This window comes from Oncorhynchus kisutch, linkage group LG4 (assembly GCF_002021735.2).
Source record: "Oncorhynchus kisutch isolate 150728-3 linkage group LG4, Okis_V2, whole genome shotgun sequence".
NCBI classification, from domain to species: Eukaryota; Metazoa; Chordata; class Actinopteri; order Salmoniformes; family Salmonidae; genus Oncorhynchus; species Oncorhynchus kisutch.
In genome coordinates, this window is record NC_034177.2 from 67,513,103 (window position 1) to 67,529,817 (window position 16,715).

The following is a 16,715-nucleotide window of genomic DNA, read 5'->3' on the forward strand; positions in this document are numbered from 1 at the left end:
CGTGGTGCTGGCACTGGTGGCACTGGGCCGAGGACATGCACAGGAAGCCTGGTGCGGGGAGCTGCCACCGGAGGGCTGGTGCGTGGAGGTGGTACTGGATAGACCGGAGCGTGCAGGCGCACTGGAGCTCTTGAGCACCGAGCCTGCCCAACCTTACCTGGTTCAATGCTCCCGGTCGCCCTGCCAGTGCGGCGAGGTGGAATAGCCCGCACTGGGCTATGCAGGCGAACCGGGGACACCATGCGCAAGGCTGGTGCCATGTAAGCCGGCCCAAGGAGACGCACTGGAGACCAGATGCGTAGAGCCGGTTTCATGGCACTTGGCTCGATGCCCACTCTAGCCCGGCCGATACGCAGAGCTGGTATGTACCGCACCGGGCTATGCACCGCACTGGGGACACCGTGCGCTTCACAGCATAACACGGTGCCTGCCCGGTCTCTCTAGCCCCCCGGTAAGCACAGGAAGTTGGCGTAGGTCTCCTACCTGGCTTCGCCACACTTCCTGTGTGCCCCCCCAATACATCCGCGTCGCCGTGCTCGTCCCTCCAACTCCATTCTCCTATAACCCTCTTCGCACTGCTCCAGCGAATCCCAGGCGGGCCCCGGCACTCTCCCTGGGTTGATCGCCCACCTGTCTATTTCCTCCCAAGTTGTATAATCCAGACTCCGTTGCTCCTGCTGCCGCTGCCTGTCACCACGCCGCTTGGTCCCTTTGTGGTGGGTGATTCTGTAACGGGGTTCTTCCATCGAAGGAGAGGCGGACCAATACGCAGCGTGGTTGAAGTTCATAGTTTTTAATAAGAAAAACTATACATGAACAAAGGCCGCACCATAGGGCCTGAGGCCGCAGCCAATTCAGAATTCTCAGAGTAACCAATGATGGATTGTTATAAACTGACTTACATGGGTTTTGGTTGCTATCGTACAACAGCCGAAACACTCTACGTGATTTGAAAACCAAGGGGGTATTCAGGTTTATGGAATTCACATTTGAACTAAAAGCAATGGGTGAGCAGACCACAGTGGGTTTCTCTTTTGAGATAATAATAGCAGATCTAAGGTGCTGCACCTTTCTCAGTCATGACCCAGCGACAGCACGGGACCAGAGATAATTGAATGATTTTCAAGCCTTTTAGGGTGTTGATCAGCTCAATAAAATCATTTTTCAGTAGCTCTGATTTATCCTTTTTGATATAATTTGATCCCATACTTACTACGACAGCAGCAGCTCTTAGCTGTTGATGTAGGACGGACGGAAGACATTCTGTGATATCCTTCACCATAGCCCCTGGGTAGCACAGGGTCTTTGCTCCAGGAACTAAGATGTGCCTCAACAAGAAACTAACAATGATGGCTGGAGGAAGGTGAGTGGCCGTCCGGCCTTTTCTGAGCCTCCTTGAGGACCGACGCGAGATGGAGTACAGAGGACCCACATCATCAATAGAAGCCCTCCGAACAGGGAGGCGGGGGGTGCTGGAGCCTCAGACACCATCGAGGCCTGATGTGCGAGGGAGCCTGGTAGGTACAGGCCTATGGTAGAGTCCCCCTGACCTGGACCCTCAGGTAAAATATGACGGAGCAGGAATCTCTGGTAGCAGGTGGGCAAAAATGTTGGTCAGCAGTATGGGACCCCCCCCAAAGCCATTTCAGCCCCATTCACCAAAGACTGCTGCCTTGCGTTGGGTTTACGGTGTGTGACATTTCTCCACTTGGATGTAGCATCGATTACTGTGGCATAAGCCAGCTCCTCATAAATACATAATAGGCAAGAAACATATGTTTTTTAAATTAAATCAATTATAGTAGTAGCATGCTATCAAAGTTGACCTCCGGTTCTCCTTGTCATCTTCGAGCTCTCTTTCTCAAACTGAACAGAACATAGGCTATAGGCTAGTCCACACACAAGACAGTGCATTTTTCTGCCTAGGCCTAATCTAAAAAAGATTTGCGGTAGAAGACTTTTTGACTCTCATCCTGAACTGCCTTAGTTTTATTTACACCATCCCAGCAACTGGCTTAGAAATATAACTGTGCTCTGTGCTTCTTCAAGCATGCACTTCATAGCCCATAGCTTACAGGCTATGGATCATTTGATTGAGACCACACTAAATAGCTTATAGGCAAACTTGATATTGCGCGCCCAGAGGAGAATGCATTATGTATTATGTACCCATTATGTAAATGTGGATCCATCCCTAAGTAGTTGCCAAGTTGCAAATGAGTTCAAATGCTAAAGTTGTCCGTGATGAGATTTAAACACGCAAATTTTGGGTTGCTGGACATTCGCATTATACGCCCACCCATCCACCCCGAACAAACAACCAACCAACCACCCACCTTTCATTTTTTCTGTAAGTGCCCTTCAGTCGTATGTAACCATATCAAACATAACATATCATACTAATTTGAATGTCTCCGATTTTCGTTTACTTTGTTACATCTAGTCTGAGACCAGCCTGGTTTGGTGGGTGATGGTGTCCTGTGACAGTGGGTGATGGTACTGGTAGATCAAAGTTTAATTCATGGAATGGGGGCGTGGTATATTGTATATCTTAAATGTATTCCTACATTCAGATACTGTTCAATATCACTTACCCTTTCATTTCTTGACCAGCTATCTGGGAAAGGGATGTTGTTTAGTTGGGCCAATTCGTAGGCAAGTTCTCTGTATTTGAGGCTACTAAGCTCATGAAACTGGTCTGCGAAATTCTTGATAAAGTATGTTTAGCAAGTTCAGACTCGAAGTCATCAGATAATACCTTGTGTGCCCCTACTACTCTATCATAGCCTCTCTTTCACACAGGTACATGTTTGTTTATTTTTTTGTCAATGTACCTCTTCAAAATAAAAATCCTGCGATTTCCGATTTCAAAATAAGAGTCCCTCGCTTTGTCATGACAAAATAAAAGTCCAACAGTTTACAATTTCAAAATACAAGTCCCAGGATTTGTCATGTATGTTGGTTTTTTTCAATAGTAATATCAAACCGCAGGGGGGAATGTCATAAAATGAATTGTCAAGGCACAAATATACATTAAACATAATGTCATGCTGTTAACGCACCCCTTTGTCTATGTTAGCCCAACTCATGTTAGGTTGCCTCTGATTACCAGAACAAACACATCTACATCTGCATTTACATCATATTGCTGTTTATGGAAATGATTCATGATACACGGAATGAAACAGCATGGGAATTGCTATGTTTTTGTTTGCAAACAAGACTAACCTAGAGACAGCAGTCAGGATTTATTCAATCATATCGGGAAAGGGTAACATAAAATATGTTGTCAACATGTAATTAATCATTTGTTTATGACTAAACAGGTTCAATCAAACAATCACTTTATTCACTGTTTTTAGTCTATCTTGTGAGGGATGGTATTCTGGTGGTTTCCATTTGATAAACACCTATCAAACAGACAGGGTCCTATGTCATTGTGTCATTTGAAGCATTTGGGTCGGGAAGGATCCTTCAAAGAAGTGTGTGTCTTTTCCTGTCAGTGTGGAGACGGTTGTAGACACAACATGGACCATACAGTAGCTGCAGCCACCTCTTTCAGTTCAGCTTGAGTTAATGGTGTGTGACATCCATCCAGCCCACAAAGGCAAAGGCATATAATCAGTATGAGTCAAGACATGTAAGAACTCCAGTGATACTGAGAGCATCAACATGTTTTGCAATATTGTCCAGACTAAACAAAAATTGTGGGTCTACCTTAAAGTTGGTATTACTAGTTGCAGTTGGGATCCCTGTAAAGTTATCTCATACCGTAATATTGGAAAAAATACATGTTGTCAGTGGTTTACCAAATTAAGTTTTGACATTCAACATTCATGAATTGGAGACATTCATTAGAACAAATAACGCATTTAACATAGCAAAGAGCCAACTGGCTACATAGACAGATTGGGTCGTTCCATGTCATTTCAGCAAGCAGTGACACCCACCATGTCAGATCATATTGACATTGTTTCTGTAGTTAGAAACAGATAAGATTAGAATTCCTGCAACATTATTTTGTTGAAATATTAATTTGATCTCTGAGAAATTAAGATAGTTGATTGCACCCAAATTGGACATTTGAATTTATAGGATTTATCAAATAAATGCATTCAATAAATATAGTACCTAACATTCGATTTGGACCAAACTTGTTTCTAACAATGAGTAAGACATGAGGAATCGCAAGAAATAGTCAAAAGCCACCCACGGACCCCCCACACCCCACGCCAATCCCACCCCATCAACAAGTATACAGTATCAGTTCTCTATACAAGTAGTATGGAGCTGGGATTCTGACTATTGTTTCTTCATGCTATGTAACATATTCTCAACGAATTTGTAGATTATTTTTTTGCCCATGTTCAGAGAAATTTGTCTTCGAATTTGTTAGCTTAATGTCCCATCCTACACCCTGATATTACCAAGTTTTACTCCCCCTGAATTACAAAATGAGCACTTATGTATTTTCATTGCAGAGAGGTATGATTTCTCCATGTACTCCTTACTATAAATAACACAGTCCAGAAGTTAACACAAACATCAGCTATAGAGAGTGGTAATATGGTGGCCAATAATGGTTGCAATTAAGATCAGCTGTGTTAGGGACCTTAGCGCATATTAATGCTTTAACGAGAGATCACCTGCCAATAATACGGTGGCCAACAATGGTACAGTAGCAATGATTGCAACACACACACCTTTTATCCACATCCTTCTTTACCAACATCCTCTCTAACATAGAAATAGGATTTCTAGGATCACACAGGCAGGAATGTTTTGTTGGAGACTGAGATTATGAAGGAAAATAAACATTATAGTAACAGGTGGGTGGAGTGAGTGATACATTACCATGACTTGAAGGCCCCACCAGAAGGGAATGCCACCCCTATTTAGACGTAATTCCTGTCCTAGAGCGGAAAAGCTCGTTAAGGTTCCACCTCCGAAGAATGACGTAGTGGTGATTTCTAGGTTGAGTGGAGAAACAACAACAAATAGGGCACTGACAGCTGCTAACCTTATTTAGCTAGCTAGTGTTACTGTATCTGTTGTTGCTTTTTTTTATTACACCGTATAAAATATATTAGCCAGCTAGCTAGGCTATGGCTGGATTTGTCATATGCATTTTAGGGAAAACTTAGCCACAGATGGATAGGGAAAACCAGTATCTTCGACTTCACAATCTATTGTTATCTACAACATTTTGGCATCTTCCATAAACTGCGGACGTGAATCCGCCATTGAAATAGTTAGAAAGATTAAGATGAAGCTCCAGTATGTATAACTACTGAACGGTTCGGGCTAGGGACGTGTTTTTCTATACTATAATGAGCACGGTGCAACCATTGATAGGCTGGCAGGCTATTTGTCTGTGGTAGGGCAAAGCCAAGTCTCATGCTCATGGTTCTCACAGGGGTGAAATTGTAGGCTATAATGTCTTTGCTCATGATGCACAAAGCAAATGATATGTAACAACACTGTGTATCGGACAAAAAACACCAATACAAATGTAACAACAGCACAACAAAATATTTCAACATTTTCCTTTAAATGTCTTTTTGTTATAGGATAGACACTGATGGTTTCTGGCTGCACTATTCAAAGCAGTGGAGTGTGTAGTGACCAAAACTTTAGTGGTCAAAACCACTCATCTTAGGGCAACGGAGGAAGCAGGGTTGCAAAATCAAACAAATCATGCAATTATACCATTTATAAAGGGGTCAGATAAATATATTCCTTATACGGACTAGCTCAAAAATAATTGAAACTTGACATGTGAGGTCTTAGTGGCCGGGAGAGGGGTGCCTAAGCGCAGTTGCCTAGGTTCGCCTGGTGGGCAAGGTTGCGGGGGTAGCTGAGCCATGGCCGGGATGCTTTGACGGTTGATGCCCAGAGAGAGGGATGTTGGCCGAGTAGGGAGAGAAAGTGTGGAGGCATGGAGGTCCAAGGAGTAAGCTGAACCCTTAGGCCCAGGGAGAGGGCCCTCACGGGGAGGACTGCGCCCCGGCCGTTCTCCTCTTAACACGCCCAGGTTTAACCTCTACGTTGCGGGGGGCTACCTGGTTGATCCTGCCAGTAGCATATGCTTGCCTCAAAGATTAAGTGTAACAGTATAGCTTTAGACCATCCCCTCGCCCATACCCGGGCGCGAACCAGGGACCCTCTGCACACATCAACAGTCACCCTCGAAGCATCGTTACCCATCGCTCCACAAAAGCCGCGGCCCTTGCAGAGCAAGGGGAACTACTACTTCAAGGTCTCAGAGCAAGTGACGTCACCGATTGAAACGCTATTTAGCTCGCACCACCGCTAACTAAGCTAGCCGTTTCACATCCGTTACATAAGCCATGCAAGCCTAAGTACACATAGTCGGTACAGTGAAACTGTGAATGGCTATGCTAGCGATGATAATGATAAAGATGATCAAAATATACATAACCAGAGCATGATTTGTAAACCTGATTGTAATCCAAACCCAACCTTAATTTACTCATTGTGGCGCACTGAGGTTCCAATCTACATTTTAGATGAGACTGACTTTTGTTCCTATTTACACTTTTTAGTCCATTTTGACACTGGAATAAATGTTTCTGACTCATATAGATGCAACATGGGGCATTTTCAAAGTGATTTGTTCAAAGTGAGTTGTTTTTTAGGGGCAGTTACTCTTTAAAGAAACTACTCAGTCACAACCACCCATAGTAGGCCTTTTGCAACCACTGTACGCCACCATTTGACCTCCAGGTGATCTCTTATTAAACCATTAATACACACTAAGATGCTTCCAACATGTCCCGCTTCCAAAAAGCTGAAATACGCGCGAGGTCGGTGCTAACTTAGTCCTGCTTTCTTCCAAACTTTTCCAAGACATATTCACCCTCTACGGGGTATTATCTTCATTTGAAATAAAACCTGACAATCGAGAATACTAAGTGGGGATTTCACTATTTTCCATCAATGCTCAATAAGAAAAGCTAGCGGTAATGGCAGAAGGCAAACAAGAGTTGTCTTGGGGGTGTGGTTTGATGTGAGTGTTTCTGCAGTAGTGGTAATAAGGCCTTGGTAATAATACACTAGTGGGAATTTCTCGTATTCCTTCAGCCTCCTTATGTGCTCTTAGCAAATTATATGACCTGCAGTCTAACTATGCTAAATCCAAATTATTAGTAGTTGGTGATCTTAATCTGAATTGGTTGATGCCAGTATCTGATAGGCTGAAAGATGTTCGTACTGAGCTAAATCTAACTCAGCTGAAAACTAACCCAACTCACCGCAACTTTAAACACCCTGAAAAATCTACTATCTTAGATATTATTCTAACAAATGCCCCTTATAAGTTTACAGCCAATGGGATATGAGTTCAGTGACAAAGAGAAATTATTAGAATTGTTATGAGCAATTTTTTTTGTCTGAGCTGGGGTTGGGTTATGTCAACTATAACTGACTTGGATCAGGCCCTTAATTGTTTTATTTCCCTATTTAACTCTATTGCAGATAGAGTGCTGTTCGGGGCCTCCCGAGTGGCGCAGCGGTCTAAGGCACTGCATCGCAGTGCTAGAGGCGTCACTACTGTGACAGAAAAATGACATACAGTATTTACTTGATCTATTTGTTATAAATGGTTAACAATTCATGTTTAACTAATAGGAAGACATTTCTGTCCTACTAGTGTCTGTGTTTTTATGGTTTCCACTCTAGTTCCCTGTAGCTGATCTGGGTGTATGGTCACTAGATATTGCTTGTTGACAAATGATTTAAAGACTGCATTACATAGATAAGATATGGTGTGTCCTCATGTTTCGGAGGACACATGGCTCTCGACCTTCGCCTCTCCCAAGATTGTAGTTACTAATTGGATATCACAAATTTGGGGAGAAAAAGGGGTAAAAAGTTTTTTTTCAAATGTATAGATTCTTCCGTGCAAAAGAATAAGGATAAAATACAAACATAATCCTTGGTTCGCACATGAATTGTCTGAGAAATTACAGGAAAGAAATGTAGCTTGGGCTAAGACTAGACTGACTGATTCTACATCTGATTGGCAGTTCTTCAGATATTTTAGAAATAGATGTCTATCCCTGGTTAGAAAATCAACATATTTTGTATTGGAAAGTGGTGGAAATCCAGCCAACTACTGGAAAGTGGTCAAATCTTTGAAACCATCCCCTAGTTGACCCAGCAGGTTTTGACAGCCACTGGTCCCATACTAGACAAAAATGGAATCACACGATGATATTGTGTGTGGTCTTCCCACTGCTGCTAGGGAAACCATACAGTTTATTAGGCTACAGATGAAACAACTTTTGGTGGTGAAGGTGCACGGTGATGTTGATGTTAATTTTCAATAAATATTGAATGTCTGAATCTAGCGACATGTACTTGACTGCTGTTTGACAAAATAAATATCTTTATTCGGTACATTAAAAATGATGTGAAAATTACATTTTGTGGGCACTATGTCATCACGCACTGATGGGAAAATGCGCATAACTTCTTTATGCAGATTTTAGAATATTCGCATGAAATTCTGTCACCAATAGGATGGAAACCTAGCTATTGATGTATTAAGTACCTTGCTAAAGATCAATGTGAAGAAATCCACAGGTGCTGATTCACTTTACCCCTTCTTACTACAGCTCTCTGCCCCACTCATTGTTAAACCTTTAAAGATGGGTGGACACTACACGGCTTTCAAAATCGCTGAGCCTCTCACATCAAATGACTGTCTTTCCTGTAGTTTTTTGTCTTGCCAATGTCTCGCAAAAATAATGATGTGATTAGATTGTTAACGTAGCTAGAACAAAACAGCCTCAAACATTTCCAGTCAGACATTCACACCTGCCATACAGAGTTGAAACATCTAGCCAACATTTTGAATTTAATTACATTGCTTGTGAACTTCAGAGCTTTAACGATTGGACACTTTTGATGCAGAAAAATGTAAGCTTTAACTGCTGGCTACTCTTCTACTGGGGGTGGTGCCACCTTTCCATCAAGTCAGTTCCTCAAATTTCTGCCCTACTAGAGCTGCCCCGGTCAACTGTAAGTGCTGTTATCGTTAAGTGGAAGCGTCTAGGAGCAGCAACGGCTCATCCACGAAGTGGTAGGCCACACAAACTCACAGGACAGGACTGCCGAGTGCTGAAGCTCATAGCTGAAGCTCATAATGCAGTAGTGAGTGCCCTCGGTTGCAACACTCACTACTGCATTCCAAACTGCCTCTGGAAGCAATGTCAGCACACTGTTCGTCGGGAGCTTCATGAAATGGGATTCTATGGTTAAGCAGCCGCACACAAGCCTAAGATCACCATGGATTGCTGTAAAGCTTGCTGCCATTGGACTCTGGTGCCATGGAAACACATTCTCACACTTCACCACCTGGCAGCCTGACAGATGAATCTGGGTTTGGCGGATGCCAGGAGAACGCTAGCTGCCCGAATGCATAGTGTCAACTGTAAAGTTTGGTGGAGGAGGAATAATGGTCTGGGGCTGTTTTTTATGGTTCGGACTAGGCCCCTTAGTTCCAGTGAAGGGAAATCTTAACACTACAGCATACAATGACATTCTAGATGATTTTGAGCTGTCAACTTTGTTGCAACAGTTTGGGGAAGGCCCTTTCCTGTTTCCGAATGACAATGCCCCTATGCACAAAGGAAGGTCCATACAGAAATGGTTTGACGAGATTGGTGTGGAAGATCTTGCCTGGCCTGCACAGAGCCTCAATCCCATCGAACACCTTTGAGATTAATTGGAACGCCGACTGTGAGCCAGGCCTAATCGCCAGGCCTAATCGCCTAACATCAGTGCCAAACCTCACTAATGCTCCTTTGGCTGAATGGAAGCAAGTCCCTGCAGGAATTTTCCAACATCTAGTGGAAAGCCTTCCCAGAGGAGTGGAGAGTGTTATTGCAGCAAAGGGGTGACCAACTACATATTAATGTCCATGATTTTGAAAAGACGATGCCACATTGAAAGTCACTGAGCTCTTCAGTAAGACCATTTTAGTGCCAATGTTTGTCAATAGAGATTGCATGGCTGTGTGCTTGATTGTACTGTATACACCTATCAGCAACAGGCCAAAACAGCCAAATCCACTAGTTTGAAGGGGTGTCCACATACTTTTGTGTATTCAGTATAGTGCATTTGGAAGGTATTCAGACCCGTTCCCTTTTTCCACATCTTGTTACCTTACAGCCTTATTCTAAAATGTGTTAAAATATTTTTTTCCCTCATCAATCTACACACAATACCACATAATGACAAAGTGAAAACAGGGTTTTAATAGTTTTTGCAAATGTATAAAAATGAATAAAGTATTCAGACCTTTTGCTATGAGACTCGAAATTGAACTCAGGTGTATCCTGTTTCCGTTGATCATCCTTGAGATGTTTCAACAACTTAATTGGAGTCCACCTCTGGTAAACTCAATTGGTTGAGCATGATTTGGAAAGGCACACACCTGTCTATATAAGGTATCACAGTTGACAGTGCATGTCAGTGCAAAAACCAAGCCATGTCAAAGATAATGTCTGTAGAGCTCCAAGACAGGATTGTGCTGTCTTTCACCGATCCGGCCAAGAACACAGTGGCCTCCATCATTCTTAAATGGAAGAAGTTTTGAACCACCAAGACTTTTCCAGCCTGAGCCCGGACTTGAACCCTATCAAACATCTCCGGAGACTCCTGAAAATATCTGTGCAGTGATGCTCCTCATCCAACCTGACAGAGCTTGAGAGGATCTGCAGAGAAGAATGGAAGAAGCTCCCCAAATACAGGTATGCCAAGCTTGTAGCATCATACCCAAGAAGACTTGATGCTGTAATCGCTTTATGTGATCAATTTGCAAACATTTTGAAAAACCTGTTTTTGCTTTGTCATTATGCGGTATTGTGTGTAGATTGATGATGGAAAAAAACAATTGAATACATTTTAGAATAAGGCTGTAACGTAACAAAATGTGGAAAGAGTCAAGGTGTCTGAATACTTTCCCAATGCATTGTACATGTATTTTCATCATATGATTTTCTTTTCATCAACAAGTAAAGAAAATGTATAAATACATTTGTAATGCTTATTTTGACCATTGCAACTGTCAACACAGGAAAAAAATGTCACAATGTAGCACACACAGACGTCAATGTAAATTATTCATAAGATACACAGAATGAAACAGCATGGGAATGGCTATGTGTTTGGGGCGTTCTTTGCAATGCATTCTGCAACAAAACTAACCTAGAGACAGCAGTCAGGATTTATTCAATCATATAGGGAAAGGGTAACATAAAATATGTCGTCAACATGTAATTAATCATTAGTTTATGATAAAACAGCTTCAAATCAAACAATCACTTTATTCACAGATTTTTTTCTATCCTGTGAGGGATAGTGTTCTGGTTGTTTCCATTTGATGAACACCTATCAAACAAACAGAATCCTATGTAATTGTGCCATTTGAAGCATTTGGGTTGGGAAGGATCCTTCTCAAGAAGTGTGTTTGACATGCTTGAGCCTGAAAAAAGTGGAACAGCGGCTTCTCCCATTTTGCCTCTCACACTTCTTGAGAAGGGCAGGATCCTTCCCTAGAAGTGTGTATATTTTCCTATAAACACAACATAGACCATACAGTTAATCATGTGTGACATCCATCCAGCCCACATAGGCAAATGCACATCATCAGTATGAGTCAAGACATGTAAGACCTCCAGTGAAACTGAGAGCATCAACATGTTTTGCAGTATTGTCCAGACTAAACAAAAATTGTGGGTCTACCTTAAGGGAGAGGGCCCTCACAGGGAGGACTGTGCCCCGGCTGTTCACCGCTTAGCGTGCCCAGGTTCAACCTCTACGTTGCGGGGTGCTACCTGGTTGATGCTGCCAGTAGCATACAAGTCTAAGTACACACGGCCGGTACAGTGAAACTGAAAATGGCTATGCTAGCAATGATAGTGATAAATATTTTTTAAATATACATAACCAGATACAGTCTATGGTCTAGCTGCTGGTATACTCACCCCCACTGGAGACCAACAAACTTCAACCAGCTGCTCCGCATAATATGGTCAATCGGCAGGACTTGCAAACCATAGTTGTTGGCTGTGCATTCTGCTGGAAGCATGCATTGCATGGTCAATCCGTATAGGCCTTTTCATCTCATCCTTTGAACGCGCTAAGGGCGATGAAACAAATCAAATCAAATTGTATTTGTCACATACACATGGTTAGCAGATGTTAATGGGAGTGTAGCGAAATGCTAAAAAGCAGCACGGTCAGGTGGACTGGGGACAGCAAGGAGTCATCATTTCAGGTAGTCCTGGGGCATGGTCCTAGGGCTCAGGTCCTCCGAGAGAGAGAAAGAAAGAGAGAATTAGAGAGAGCATATGTGGGGTGGCCAGTCCCCTTCTGGCTGTGCCAGGTGGAGATTATAACAGAACATGGCCAAGATGTTCAAATGTTCATAAATGACCAGCATGGTTGAATAATAATAAGGCAGAACAGTTGAAACTGGAGCAGCAGCACGGCCAGGTGGACTGGGGACAGCAAGGAGTCATCATTTCAGTGAAGGAGAGTCGGACCAAAATGCAGCGTGTAGATTGCGATCCATGTTTAATGAACAAACGTAACACGAATCTAAATACAAACACTACAAAACAATAAACGTAACGAAAACCGAAACAGCCTAATACTGGTGCACATACACACAGAACAAGGACATCAAGACACTAGGGACAATCACCCACGACAAATTCAAAGAATATGGCTGCCTAAATATGGTTCCCAATCAGAGACAACGATAAACACCTGCCTCTGATTGAGAACCACTCCAGACAGCCATAGACTTTGCTAGATCACCCCACTAGCTACAATCCCAATATATACACACCACATACAAAAACCCATGCCACATCCTGGCCTGACCCAATACATGAATATAAACACAAAATACTTCTACCAGGGCGTGACATTCAGGTAGTCCTGGGGCATGGTCCTAGGGCTCAGGTCCTCCGAGAGAGAGAAAGAAAGAAAGAATTAGAGAGAGCATATGTGGGGTGGCCAGTCCCCTTCTGGCTGTGCCGGGTGGAGATTATAACAGAACATGGCCAAGATGTTCAAATGTTCATAAATGACCAGCATGGTCGAATAATAATAAGGCAGAACAGTTGAAACTGGAGCAGCAGCACGGCCAGGTGGACTGGGGACAGCAAGGAGTCATCATGTCAGGTAGTCCTGGGGCATGGTCCTAGGGCTCAGGTCCTCCGAGAGAGAGAAAGAAAGAGAGAAGGAGAGAATTAGAGAACGCACACTTAGATTCACACAGGACACCGAATAGGACAGGAGAAGTACTCCAGATATAACAAACTGACCCTAGCCCCCCGACACAAACTACTGCAGCATAAATACTGGAGGCTGAGACAGGAGGGGTCAGGAGACACTGTGGCCCCATCCGAGGACACCCCCGGGCAGGGCCAAACAGGAAGGATATAACCCCACCCACTTTGAAAAGCACAGCCCCCACACACCTAGAGGGATATCTTCAACCACCAACTTACCATCCTGAGACAAGGCTGAGTATAGCCCACAAAGATCTCCGCCATGGCACAACCCAAGGGGGGGCGCCAACCCAGACAGGATGACCACATCAGTGAATCAACCCACTCAGGTGACGCACCCCTTCCAGGGACGGCATGAAAGAGCCCCAGTAAGCCAGTGACTCAGCCCCTGTAATAGGGTTAGAGGCAGAGAATCCCAGTGGAAAGAGGGAAACCGGCCCGGCAGAGACAGCAAGGGCGGTTCGTTGCTCCAGAGCCTTTCCGTTCACCTTCCCACTCCTGGGCCAGACTACACTCAATCATATGACCCACTGAAGAGATGAGTCTTCAGTAAAGACTTAAAGGTTGAGACCGAGTTTGCGTCTCTGACATGGGTAGGCAGACCGTTCCATAAAAATGGAGCTCTATAGGAGAAAGCCCTGCCTCCAGCTGTTTGCTTAGAAATTCTAGGGACAATTAGGAGGCCTGCGTCTTGTGACCGTAGCGTACGTGTAGGTATGTACGGCAGGACCAAATCAGAGAGATAGGTAGGAGCAAGCCCATGTAATGCTTTGTAGGTTAGCAGTAAAACCTTGAAATCAGCCCTTGCTTTGACAGGAAGCCAGTGTAGAAAGGCTAGCACTGGAGTAATATGATCAAATTTTTTGGTTCTAGTCAGGATTCTAGCAGCCGTATTTAGCACTAACTGAAGTTTATTTAGTGCTTTATCCGGGTAGCCGGAAAGTAGAGCATTGCAGTAGTCTAACCTAGAAGTGACAAAAGCATGGATTAATTTTCTGCATCATTTTTGGACAGAAAGTTGCAGATTTTTGCAATGTTACATAGATGGAAAAAAGCTGTCTTTGAAATGGTCTTGATATGTTCTTCAAAAGAGAGATCAGGGTCCAGTAACGCCGAGGTCCTTCACAGTTTTATTTGAGACGACTGTACAACCATTAAGATTAATTGTCAGATTCAACAGAAGATCTCTTTGTTTCTTGGGACCTAGAACAAGCATCTCTGTTTTGTCCGAGTTTAAACGTAGAAAGTTTGCAGCCATCCACTTCCTTATGTCTGAAAAACATGCTTCTGGCAAGGGCAATTTTGGGGCATCACCATGTTTCATTAAAATGTACAGCTGTGTGTCATCCGCATAGCAGTGAAAGTTAACATTATGTTTTCGAATAACATCCCCAAGAGGTAAAATATATAGTGAAAACAATAGTGGTCCCAAAACGGAACCTTGAAGAACACCGAAATTTAGAGTTGATTTGTCAGAGGACAAACCATTCAGAGAGACAAACTGATATCTTTCCAACAGATAAGATCTAAACCAGGCCAGAACTTGTCCATGTAGACCAATTTGGGTTTCCAATCTCTCCAAAAGAATGTGGTGATCGATGGTATCAAAAGCAGCACTAAGGTCTAGGAGCACGAGGACAGATGCAGAGCCTCGGTCCGATGCCATTAAAATGTCAATTACCACCTTCACAAGTGCCGTCTCAGTGCTATGATGGGGTCTAAAACCAGACTGAAGCATTTCGTATACATTGTTTGTCTTCAGGAAGGCAGTGAGTTGCTGCGCAACAGCCTTTTCTAAAATTTTTGAGAGGAATGGAAGATTCGATATAGGCCGATAGTTTTTTTATATTTTCTGGGTCAAGGTTTGGCTTTTTCAAGAGAGGCTTTATTACTGCCACTTTTAGTGAGTTTGGTACACAGCCGTTTATTATGTTCAACATAGGAGGGCCAAGCCCAGGAAGCAGCTCTTTCAGTAGTTTAGTTGGAATAGGGTCCAGTATGCAGCTTGAAGGTTTAGAGGCCATGATTATTTTCATCATTGTGTCAAGAGATATAGTACTAAAACACTTGAGCGTCTCTCTTGATCCTAGGTCCTGGCAGAGTTGTGCAGACTCAGGACAACTGAGCTTTGAAGGAATACACAGATTTAAAGAGGAGTCCGTAATTTGCTTTCTAATAATCATAATCTTTTCCTCAAAGAAGTTCATGAATTTATCACTGCTAAAGTGAAAGTCATCCTCTCTTGGGGAATGCTGCTTTTTAGTTAGCTTTGCGACAGTATCAAAAAGAAATTTCGGATTGTTCTTATTTTCCTCAATTAAGTTAGAAAAATATGATGATCGAGCAGCAGTAAGGGCTCTTCGGTACTGCACGGTACTGTCTTTCCAAGCTAGTCGGAAGACTTCCAGTTTGGTGTGGCGCCATTTCCGTTCCAATTTTCTGGAAGCTTGCTTCAGAGCTCCAGTATTTTCTGTGTACCAGGGAGCTAGTTTCTTATGAGAAATGTTTTTAGTTTTTAGGGGTGCAACTGCATCTAGGGTATTGCGCAAGGTTAAATTGAGTTCCTCAGTTAGGTGGTTAACTGATTTTTGTCCTCTGGCGTCCTTGGTTAGACAGAGGGAATCTGGAAGGACATCAAGGAATCTTTGTGTTGTCTGTGAATTTATAGCACGACTTTTGATGTTCCTTGGTTGGGGTCTGAGCAGATTATTTGTTGCAATTGCAAACGTAATAAAATGGTGGTCCGATAGTCCAGGATTATGAGGAAAAAGATCCACAACATTTATTCCATGGGACAAAACTAGGTCCAGCGTATGACTGTGACAGTGAGTGGGTCCAGAGACATGTTGGACAAAACCCACTGAGTCGATGATGGCTCCGAAAGCCATTTGGAGTGGGTCTGTGGACTTTTCCATGTGAATATTAAAGTCACCAAAGATTTGAATATTATCTGCTATGACTACAAGGTCCGATAGGAATTCAGGGAACTCAGTGAGGAACGCTGTATATGGCCCAGGAGGCCTGTAAACAGTAGCTATAAAAAGTGATTGAGTAGGCTGCATAGATTTCATGACTAGAAGCTCAAAAGACGAAAATGCCATTTTTTTTTGTAAATTTAAATTTGCTATCGTAAATGTTAGCAACACCTCCGCCTTTGCGGGATGCACGGGGATATGGTCACTAGTGACTAGATGGTATCGAGTACACTATATACATATGAGATGAGTAATGTAGGGTATGTAAATATACAAAAGTGGCATTGTTTAAAGTGGCTAGTGATACATGTATTACATAAAGATGCCAAGATGCAGTAGATGATATAGAGTACAGTATATACATATACATATGAGATGAATAATGTAGGGTATGTAAACATTATATTAA